This window comes from Oryza sativa, chromosome 1 (genome assembly GCF_034140825.1).
Source record: "Oryza sativa Japonica Group chromosome 1, ASM3414082v1".
In the NCBI taxonomy this organism is placed as follows: Eukaryota; Viridiplantae; Streptophyta; class Magnoliopsida; order Poales; family Poaceae; genus Oryza; species Oryza sativa.
The window spans coordinates 27,049,451-27,061,467 of NC_089035.1; positions in this window are offsets into that span (position 1 = coordinate 27,049,451).

Here is a 12,017-nt window from a genome sequence, read left to right on the forward strand (position 1 = left end):
CGAGAGAAGCAGATCATCGAGAGCCTGAGACTCACGGCGCCAAGGAGCACCACCAGCGCGGTCCAAGTCATGCATGGTCAGAACCGACTAAGTTCTAAGCAGGAGGGGGCTAGCTAGCGAAGGGGCGTATAGCTAACCTAACTCACGGGTGAACGAAGCTAAAAATGGAGACGTCCGGCCGTGGCATGGCATATGCATGCAATCGTGTTAATATCTTCGCCCCTGGCGCGTATATGCGGGCGTGGGTGGCCTACCTGATCTGTAGTTGTTTTTGCCAATCCGAATCAGGAGCACGTGTACTGTCGGGCCAGCGAGAGCTAGCGCGCCGCGCGCGCATGCAGTGGGTTGAGTGGCCGAGTGGGTGAGCTAGCTACCTAGGGAGAGTGATCTAGTGAGCCCCTCTGATCCTTGGGCAGCGGCGGCACATGCCCTCCTCCTCAGCTCCACTTCAGCTCCGCGAGCTCTCGACGAATCGATCATCGATCAGTCACTACTCACGTAGTACGTCACCTCACCTGGACGGAACGTCACGTCACATCAGCCACGGATACCAGCATACGCACGCGCGCGAGAGCTATCTGAGAGTAGACGGCCGGCGTGCGATCGAGCCGCGTAGGTTGGCCGTTGAGAGCCAAGCGCGAATGCATGCGGCGAATGCAAGTCCAAGCTGCAGGGCGGCCGCCGGTCGGGGGCGGAAAGGGCAAGGTAACCGCCGGTCCGACGGCGTCGAGCGGGGGTGGGATTCGCTATATTGGGCCGTGACGTTCGCGGGTGTGGCCAGCGTCAGGTGGGTGGTTGCATTTGCATGCGCGGGTTCGGGCCCGCGCCCGCGTTTTATCCTGATCCCCTTTTGTCGAGCACAGGCGCTGCTAGTGCTAGCGTTTTCTGCTTCCCCAGGGGCTCGAGGCTGCGGGGTGCAAAGTTAGAAACGAGAACGACATCTAGTAGCTAGCCGCAAAATGCCCTGAGGTGTGTGTAGAAAACGTGAAATAAATTGTAGACATGCAAAACGATAACGTGTACTCAAAATCTAATTAACTCGAAATTCAATGTCCACACCGAGAGATAAGAAAATATTCTTTTGTTCCGTAGCATGTACTGTTTTCACACATATGATATAAATAATGTATTGTTTTCACAAGGTGCAACATATGGTCAGTTGGTTAGGTTCCATATGGTGAAACATGTCCATCCAAATTTAAGTCCTCGAGTTGGTACTAGAGTTTACAATCACATTACTAAATAAAAATCGCTCATGAGCAGTACCTCTAATTTCACGGAAAACGTTAGTAAACAGACAAAACCTAATGAAATTAGGACATTTTTTATCAAGAATTTAAAATTTAGTTTATATTATTTTTTAACTTGACCAGGAAATCGAGTACTTTGTGTAATCTAGATGGTCGTTTTTTTCCTGTTTTTATAAACCATGCTTGGCACTGCTCATCGTCCAAGTTTAAGTCCCAGACTACCTGCCTTGTGCTCCTATTTGCAGCTAATTCTTTTAGGGATATGTGATGTGTCTCTCAATGACAAGACGTTTGTGATGACTCCATTAATATGAAAATATACTGCACCAATATCTCTGATGTGCTCATAGGGTAACACGCATGCATGTGTTCATGTCTGTGTTCATAGGATAAATGTGTGTGCAATATCTATGATTATCTACGTTTATATTGTGTCTTGGAAAAAAGAAAAACTACATTTTTCACGATAGTAATGTGTCATCATATTGCATCTCACATTTTTCCACTTCAATTTTGCACTATTTGGTTGGTAATAGTGGTAGCACCGTTTTATAACGTAGTATTATAATTTATCGGGTATTTTGCATTAATTTTAGAGGAATCAACTTATTGTCCGTATAAACTGAGGGGGAAAAAAAAGGGCACGTATTTCCAACGGTACCTTAAAACGCATCTATGGGACAGTTTGGATTCGTTTGGTCGATGATTAATTGGTTATGATTGCCCTGTTAGTACTGCATGTACGTAGCACGCGGCCCCGGCCGGCCACCCTCGATATTCATCATGCAAATGGGAAAAGCACTAATTACACGGCCACCCTCGACCATCATGCAAATGTGAAAAAGGACTAACAACACAGGTAGCCAAAAAATGTGATCGATTGATACGGCCGGTGCACTGCAATTCTGCAAAAGGCAGATATGGTCGGCGATCCACGAGGAGAGATCGGAGCTTCTGCGTGTACGTTCTTTCGTGATTAGTGCTAAGAGCAGCTAGCCTGCCACTCCTACTAGTTGCTGGAGTAGCTAGCTATAATGAGATGGCAGACCGGCCACTCGCGCGCTGGGAGTGATCAATCTGGAGTGCCGAGTACGTCGTCGGCGCGTGCAGCAGTGCAGGGGACCAGGAAACCTTAAAACTTTGTCCTTGATTTCGTGTCCCCACCAACGCTAGTTTCCATTATGTCTGACAAGGAATGCACCGACCATCTTCATCTTCCAGTACCCGTGGTCGAAAAAGCCTGCGTGCGAGCTAAGTTAGTGATCGATCGATTTAAATGGGGATGGCTATTTTTATCAATCAACTGATTAGTTACTTGCTGAAATTACTAGAGAAGTGATCTTTGCTGGATCAGCTGATTTCCACAATAAGTATCGAGACTAAAAATTGTTTTTAGTCTCAGTTAAAAAAATTGATCTTTAATCCTGATTAGTGTTACCAATCGGGACTAAAATGATCTTTAGTCCTGGTTCATCCCCCTGTCAGATGCTTGTCAGGGGGCTAGGGTTCTTTACCAACCGGGACTAAAATTCAACCCGTCATATATAATCCATAGGATTTATCCTCAAATCCTATTGCAAAGTCTTTCTCCCCATCTTCCTCCTCTCTCCCTCTCCTCTCTCTCTCTTATCCTCTCCTCTTTTCTTGCTCTTATCCACTCTTTCCTTACAGAGGCATACAGTAGCGAAGCAGCGGAGGCAACCGGCGCGGCGCAGCGGCCCGGCGCGGAGGGCGGGCAGCGCCTCTGAGTTTTTTTTTTGAGAATTTTTTATTCGGACCTGAGATGTATTTGATTTGTGCGTGGTGTGATGATTTTTTTAAAACTTGTGATGTAATTTTTTTAAGAATTTTTGATGTATTTGGAGATGATTAATTTGAGGATTTGGAGAGGATCCTTTTAATCTATGATGCGATGATCGATTTGGGATTTCGCAATTTGGGGATGATTTGAAAATGGAGTGAAATCAATATTCAATGTTAAAAACAATGAAAAAAAGATGAAAAAACGGAGCAACCGGACCTAGTCTGGCTCCATTTTTAGTGGGACTAAAAATGGATTTTTACTCCCGGTTATTTCACCCGGGACTAAAGTCCCAGATTCGTGGTCCCGGTTGTATAACCGGGAGTACAGGGGGTTCCCAACCGGGACTAAAGCCCCTTTCTCTAGTAGTGTGAATGTTAATCACTTCTTTTATAAACAAGATTACTTTAAAATTCGTGCAAGTTCTAGCGCTACTTATTTTTCTCTCTTCCCTCCCTTCCCTGATCATCCATACTGTTGCAGCGTTCACACCCCGACTCCCATCCCTCCATCACGATGGCACCACAAAACCTACCAGCTGTTCACTTCGCCTTCCCGCCGTCTCCTATCTCTTCTTCGACACCATCATATTTTCTCAATCGGTGTGAATGAATTTTCATCACGCGAGCGTCACAGATTACGAAACGTGACAAAATTTTATGTGTTTGTGACGTAAATGAAACGTCATCTATCGTAAGATTTCTTGTAGCGCTACCTTTCATCTACTATCTTCGGCAGTTCACGTGATCAAATTGAATCCGCTACACCGCCCCCTAACCACTCCGGCTAGATTCTCCCTCACAGTAATCTCTGAGTTTGAAAACCTAAATTCAACCTATCACAGTAATCTAAATTCAACCTTGAGTTTGAAAGCCTCACAGTAATCTCTGAGTTATACGATTCAAGCGACAAGTCCTCGATCGATTATGTTAAAGGCAAAAAAAAAAACACGTTTCAACGACATCTGGTTGGTGCTCTAAAGTCGCTAGTGCTATCAATAAATTAATTTGTACTCCTGTTGTCTTATATTTATTGGGAGTTTGAAAATTTTCTTAACGTACATGTCATTTGCCGTGAAGTGCGTGCTCAATATTGCCAAGTTTTACTGGCCTTTAGGACATTTCTAGACTAAATAAATAGAAGGGCCAATGTGTCTCTACCATGATATGAATATTCTCCTTAGAGAAAATGCTTTATTTCTAGCATAAGCATAATTGCATATTGTGACCAAACCAACATGAGGTTGTACACTTGTTTTGCTTCCCCATATTTTACACTGGTGGAGAAGTGGTTTTTACTCCCGGTTCATAACCCCCTGTAGTCCCGATTTTCTAACCGGGACTACGAATCCGAGACTAAAGATCGCTTTTTACTCCCGGTTTGTAACCCCCTGTAGTCCCGGTTTTCCAACCGGGACTACGAATCCGGGACTAAAAATCGCTATCTTTAGTCCCAGTTGAAATAACCGGGAGTAAAAATACATTACCAACCAGGACTAAAGATAGAGCCAGCCTAGATCCGGTTGCTCTAGCTCCTTTATTCTTTTCTTTTCTTCATTGTTTTTAATATATTGATTTCACTCCATCCCCGCCCCCAACATCCCAAATCAATCATCCCCAAATCGTAAAATTTCAAATCGATTATCACCTCCAAATTCTCAAATCCTCAAATCGATCATCTCCAAATACATCACAACTCTTACAAAATTACATTACAACTTCTACAAAGTTCATCACAAATACATCACATATTTACATCACACACAAATCAAATACATTTCAAATCCGAATAAAAAATCCTAAAAAAAAAAGAGAAAAAAAAAACTAAATCCAGCCTACACCCGCTGCCGCCCGCCTGCCACGCAGGCCACCGCCTCGTCGGCCGCTGGCGCGCCGCCGCGAGGCTGCCCGGCCCTCCGCGACTCCGGGAGGCCGCCTGGCCCGGCCGCGCGAGACCGCCTCCGCGCCGCTCGGCCGTCGCCGCCGCCGCCCAGCCGCCTGAGAGGTTGGGAGGAGAGAGGAGGGGGCGGATCCAGAAGAAGAGATAGGATGAGAAAGACGAAGAGAGCTAAGAGATGGGAAGAGGAAGAGGAGCTAAGAGATGAAGAGGAGGAAGAGGAGATAAACTTATTAAGTGACCCCGTGCGCTCAGTCCTCTCGATCTCCGCCCATGCCGATCTATTTTTCCAGTTAGTGTTATCAACCGGGACTAAAAATAGATCTTCCAGTTGTAACACTAACTGGTACTATAGATAAATGAGGGGTCTGACACCGCCTGCCTTATTTTGAACCGGGACTAAACATGATCTTTAGTCACCAACCGGGACTAAAGATCAAAAAGTAGCTCTAACCTTTTTAACTGGGACTATTGTGAAATTTGGTCAACCGACCAAAGATGATTTGTCCAGTAGTGTTACTCATAATTTAACTTACATTCATACAGAGGAAGGCGTATTTTTTCTATCTAGCTAGGTACATGCATATGCAGGGCCTGTTCTTCTGCCCCTCGGGCTCAATAATGGTGAACAAATTTTGTGGGCGTACACAATTGAAATTTTACTTAGCACGACGTGAGGTTGTTTCACCTAGCTTGGTTGGATCCGATCCTTTCGCTCCATCTATTTGTTTCAAAAGCACCTCGAGTATATATATACACCTATAAAATAGGTGGCGGCACTAATATTGCTAGCTAGCTCTACGTGATTAATCCACGTAAGTCCAAAATTTTCTTTCCGCTTTCTGCAGCTGCCGCGCCACGAGACTGCAGTCCACGACTACTCCACATGCCAACCGCATAAATTTCTTTCCATTTTCTGTTAGCTACTAGTATGCCACGTTCACTGCATATGCCACGTTCTGTGATCCGGCCCGTTATTTCGTCCTGCATGCATTATGCTCGGAATTCAGGATAAAAGTCGACGTGCGTCCGTCGGCGACCACGATATCAGCACGTACGCCACGCCACACGGCCGGTCCTACGGATTAGAGCACACTGTACTGTATATATGCCCATGCGTCCGTTGTGCATGCCTGACAGCTCCCCGTTTTTGAAGTGATTGCGGAACGCTGATGTGATGATTAACTTTGTTCCTATAAAGTTTGGTGTCGTGGACTCGCGGTACAAAACGAAAAAGGTTAGGTCTCCTAACAAACGCCCTTTGAAAGTTTTTGCAGACTTTCAGGTTAAAAACGTGGGGAAGACAAACTACTAGCGTACGTTTATTGACCAACCGTACGAACAAAAGTCGTTGCTCGCGCAGGACCAACAAAGGCGACGTGATCGAACCTTTGATGTTTGAGTCCTTTTTGACCGCGCTGTTGACAAAAGCTCGGTTAAGCCCAGTGATTACTATTCCCTCTATCCCAAAATAGAGTAAATTGTGTTTAGGGCCACATTTTATTACTAAAGTTTCCTTTTAGACTATCCTTTAACACATTTTTTCACTTTGGGCTAGGTTACTTTACCTTTTACCTTTCTCACTTTGGACCACTCCATAAACTTTTTAGGAATATATAAATGACATTTCCAACTTTAAACACATTAGCAACCCGTAAACCGGTAATCTTTTCCAACTTACACGGACAATTCTTTACAACATTATAGAGTAGATAGAGCTACAGAAAATGACTTGGGGTGGTCCAAAGTGCACCAAAGGTAATCTTACCTAATCCAAAGTGAAAATATAGGTTAGAGGATAGTCCAAAGTGAAACTTTGGTAACAAAAGGTGGACCAAAGTGCAATTAACTCCCCAAAATATAAATATTTTTAAATTTTGATATGGTCTCCAATATACTATTTTGACCAACAATATATAAAAAAGTAAGATGTTTCAAATAAAAATAGTCAAAGCGGAGCTAGGGTCATTAGGGGATTCCTAGGAACCCGGTGAAAAAAATTTTGTAACTAAACCTTACCTATTTTCACCATATGTACACCCCTCAATATAAATTTAGACACCCATATCAACTTAAACTCGATATAAAGTAGATTAAATTAAACAAGCGGCACCCTCCTCCATTTCGTTCTAGCTCCGCCCTGAAAATAGTTGCATATTATGATAGTTTGTTTAATGATAAATCTAGTAATATCGATTTTACACGAATAATTTTTTTTATTTCTTTGCTATTAATAATCAAAGCTAAAAATATTTGACTTGGCACTATGCTAAAAATGCTTATATTTTGGGACGGAGGGAGTAATAGAACAATACAGCGTTGATACATTAGAGAGTTTCTCGCCTTTCCATTTCGATAGTCTCGCAGCTAAAGAAATACTCCATGGACTGGTAATGCTTATTGTTTTAGATAAAAACACAATCTTAAAATAACGATTTTAATCATTATTTTTATTACATAATAGAATTAAGATTTTGATAACCTTGCTTCAAATAGATACTACGGAATTTGGAAGTGCAAACCAATGGCTTGCCCTTAGGTTGTGTTCGAATATGCAAGTTACCAACTTGTATTTTCTCTTTTTTACGCTTTCCGAACTGCTAAATGTTGTATTTTTTTAAAAAAAAAGGAAAGTTGCTTTAAAATAATTCTTCTTGATCCATTTTTCAAGATTTATTAGTTGCTCCCTACGTCCCATAATATAAGACGTACACGCAATTCAAGATTCAAACTTTAAAACATTTGATCTACAATTAGTATAATATGAAATGAATTCTATTTGTTAAAAATTATATCATTAGATTTGTATTTAAATTTACATTCATATGCTTATAATTGTTGCTATAAATCTTATAGTATATGAGAAATTAGAAGCTAAAGATTAGTTTTGGAGACCGTACCAACTTTATCCACGTGTTATATTATGGGATAGAGAAAGTAACACTTACTAATTATGAGCTAATGAGTCACGTCGTTTTTGCGTGTATAGAAAGAAGTTCTCAAGCCAAGCTTCTGAACGCAGCCTTAGGGCACTCGCAATGGTTATCTATAGGCTCTCTACAAGAGATCCATGTCAGCATATTTTCCTACTTGGAAGAGATTAAATGAAGAGGGAGAGCAAAGCTATCTACTAACCTGGAGATAGTCTATAGAGAAAAACGAGGTAATGGATTAGAGAGCTATAGATACCCATGTAGACATACCATTGAAGTGGTTTACTATTAATCTAGTCTATTGCTGAGATGTACATGTTTTATAGATAGCACATTATTTTACCATTACGGGTGCTCTTAGTTCTTTACTGATTTAATCGTGGTAATGGCTGCGTGTGTGCACGCCGTTCTCTTTGTAAAGGCGTTCCTTTTTAGAGTCTTCGTTGCATTCGAAATATTGCTTCAATGGTGTACGAGAATAAAGATTGCTTAGGGTTGCAGCTAGCCGTGACATTAATTTTTCATGCCGTTTTCTTTTTATTTTTCTTTTTAAAATAATTATTAGGATATGTGTATTCTAGCTATAGGCACACAGAGACTGGGAATTAATGTTCTTGGAGCAATTGTATACAACTAGAAAAATGTCTGTGCATTGCAACGGGTGAAGTTTTTTTAAATCTTATAACTGTTATAATTGTTATATGGCTTAGATAGGGCGAACTTGACTGTGGGAATTCGATTGAATTTTTTTTCTAGAAAATCATGAGCTGCAATTAGGAGTCTGACTTTCACCTCAATATATAGTATGCGAGTTTTTTTAAAGAGATTTCTGATACAACTCTTTTTTATTTCTAAAAGCAAACAAACTTAAAATCTAACTTAAACACGGATCTGTATTTCCAAAAGAGAACGAACTTTAATAGTCGACTAAAACACGGATGACGTACGAAAATACCGACACAAACATCTTCAATTTTTATAACAATAGAGATATGGACTCTAGATTTTTTTCAATATTCTTTATTTCGAAAGATTTCTAGCTTGCTTTGCTAATTTGTGTTTTGCTAGGAGTATGTACTTATCGACACGGCATGTTCTGGTGCAATTCGAAAACGGTGCAGATTTTGGTTTCAATTGGTTTATCTCTCACGGTTTCCAAAGACAATTGTGTCTTGTCCCTTTTTTTCTGTATATACAATGGATACAATACGAAAATGGTATTCAAAAATACATTGTCCGTTTCTGATGTCCTAATATCTAGTTTTTTTTTCTTTTTTCTATCCGCAAGTATATTGGATACAATACAATAGAAAGCTACTCCCTTCGTTTCAATGTAAGTCATTCTAACATTTTCCACATTTATATTGATATTAATGAATATATATATATATATATATATATATATATATATATATATATATATATATATATATATATATATATATATATATATATATATATATATATATATATATATATATATATATATATATATATATATATATATATATATATATATATATATATATATATGTTTAGATTCATTAGCATCAATATGAATATGAGAAATGCTAGAATGACTTACATGGTAAAACGGAGGGAGTATATTAGGAAAACCTTGATTTCAGTGCCTTAATATATTTGTTTCCGTTTCCATATAATCCTAATATCCTTTGATTTTTTTTATTTTCTTTCAATTAATGTGAGAAATTTTAGACCGTTAGAGCGAACGTGGAGGCTCCTTTTTCTATTACTTTATTAAGTTAATAGATTCATAATACAAATAAAGCATTTTTATATTACAAATATGAAAAAAAGATGATGTTGTGTGTTTTGAAAATTCCATTTGACGTACGTCCAAAACAACATACTTTCAAACCATCGATCGGTAGGGGTCATAGTCTCCTAAACTAGTTGTTCGCCTTCACTACCATCAGGGATGACGTCTTGAAACTTTACCGTTTCGAAAATGACTCATGATGGTTGTACCATTTTCGAATTCGTTGATGTCTAGTACCATTTTCTTTTTCCTTCGTGAAAGATCTTTATTTCTCTTGATCCGTAATAGAAAAAAGGATATCTCTCATGAGGAAACAATAAACTCCATGTTCCTTTGGATAAAATCCCTGTTAGCAATTCGTGATGTGGATCGTCGTAGACAACAGCTACGCTCAGCATCAGCACCAGGCAGGCCGCGCGGTCAATCGTGCGTCGGATGATTTCCACAACTGCCAGAAACGTGTGCTACTGGCATTGGAACCGTCCAAGTTGAGGGCATATAGAAACTGTACTAATTCCATCACGACTTCATGATGCATTTTATAGCTAGCCTAAGAGTACTGTTTGCCCATTAAATTCGATTAATTAGTACGTCAGCTGAGCTCGTACGTTATCCAGGTTAGCTGCGAAAGATCGCCACATGACCAGCTGGACCAAACCAAATCCCACGCGCGTGCGCCGGAAAGCCACGCCTTATCCGATCCACAAAATAATATCAATTTTGCTTCGATTAAAATTTTGCTAATCCGTTCCAAGTGGTCTAGTTTGTTTACGTTTTTCTGTTGTTTCCTTGTGACCTCTGATAATTCCCGCCCGAATTGGCCAACCAGCAAGCCAGCCACAACGACCCACCGACCCCGAACTCTCGCTTTCTCCAACGCCCCCAACAACGGCCGACTCATCGCCAGCGCACGCACACCGGTCCGGACACTCCCTCCCGACGTGCCGCGACTGCGACCGACGGACGGTGCGAAATCTGCCCCCTCAAAAAATATATCGCCCCGCGACGACGACGAGAGATCCGGCCGCAAGGCGACCTCCTCAAGCAACCGCTGTTGGTTGGTACGGCCGCGCGCAACCGCACGCGCGTCGCGCCACTTGGCCGCTTTTTTGTAAGACCGCGCGGCAGATCGAGGTGGCCAAACTTCCGCGGTTTCTCAAGCGGTGGAGAGATTTGGCCGCCGGGCCGCGCGCGCGCCCGCAGATCGAACAAACGGAGCGCGCGGCACGCGCGTATGTGTGCGTGCGATGACGAGATCAGCTAGCTAGCTTAGCCGGGCGACGCGACACGTCGGAATGTGCTGGAGAGACCGCGAGCGGCGGGCGGAATGTGACGGCGACGGTGCGCCCGATCGATCGACCGGCCCGGCTCCGGGGGTTGGTGTGCGAGGACGCGGACGTAAACGCGAGCTTAGTCACGTCCAGATCGGCGATTAACTTGACCGGTACGTACGACGCCTACGTGCTGCCGGGCCAGCCGTAGCTCGCGAGGTCGCTGTATGCGCGTGCGTGCCATGGCACACAGGGGATTGCGCGGCATGGGCCGCGATATGACCCCTCCGGTTGTCGCGAGATCCTTTCTGTTGCTACGTACGCGCGCACCGGTCGCGTCATGGCACGGCCGGCGACATGCGGGAGCCAATGGTTGGGCCGCCGCCTGGATCGGATCAACGTGCCGCGATGGCAACGTACGTACGGGGCGAAAGCCGAAGACATGTCGTCGCTCTGGATCAATTCGCGATCGCTTGGTCTGTCCATTGGCGTTCTGCACACGTAGCGGTGTCGGTCGCTTTGTGTCCCGCTTACCAGAAAGTGGTGCTGTCTCGCGCCTCGTAGCATGCCTCTTATGGTTATTTGGAGCTAAGCTAGCTAGAGTAGTTTGTTTTGCTTATTAGCCAGGACGTTCTAGCTTTAATTTGAGGTGTGCCAATTGTGAGCTGCCAAGAGTACGCACGTACGCTTGGACAACAAAGGCCGAACACGTCGACCACCCAAACAGAACCAACCCGGCCGAAACCAAAAGCATGCTTACTTTTCTCACGGAAAGAAAATTACGTGCGATATGTCCTAGTCTTGCATGATATTTTTCAGGCGCCGAATCATTTTCAAGAAGAAAGTGATACGATTGGTTAATTTAATCGCCGAGATACTCGACAATCTTCGGTACATGCGCACATGCAGCGTTACTGACCCGCATGTGCAATTATACACATCTACTCCTATACTAAACCACTTGATCAAATAGCGCGCGCGCAAGTTGTAATCCTGGGGGTTTGCGTTAAGCAGACAGCCGCCTCGAGCCCCGATCCCAGTAACTACCAACGGCCGTGGCGGGGCCCGGTGCGCCACCAGCGGGCC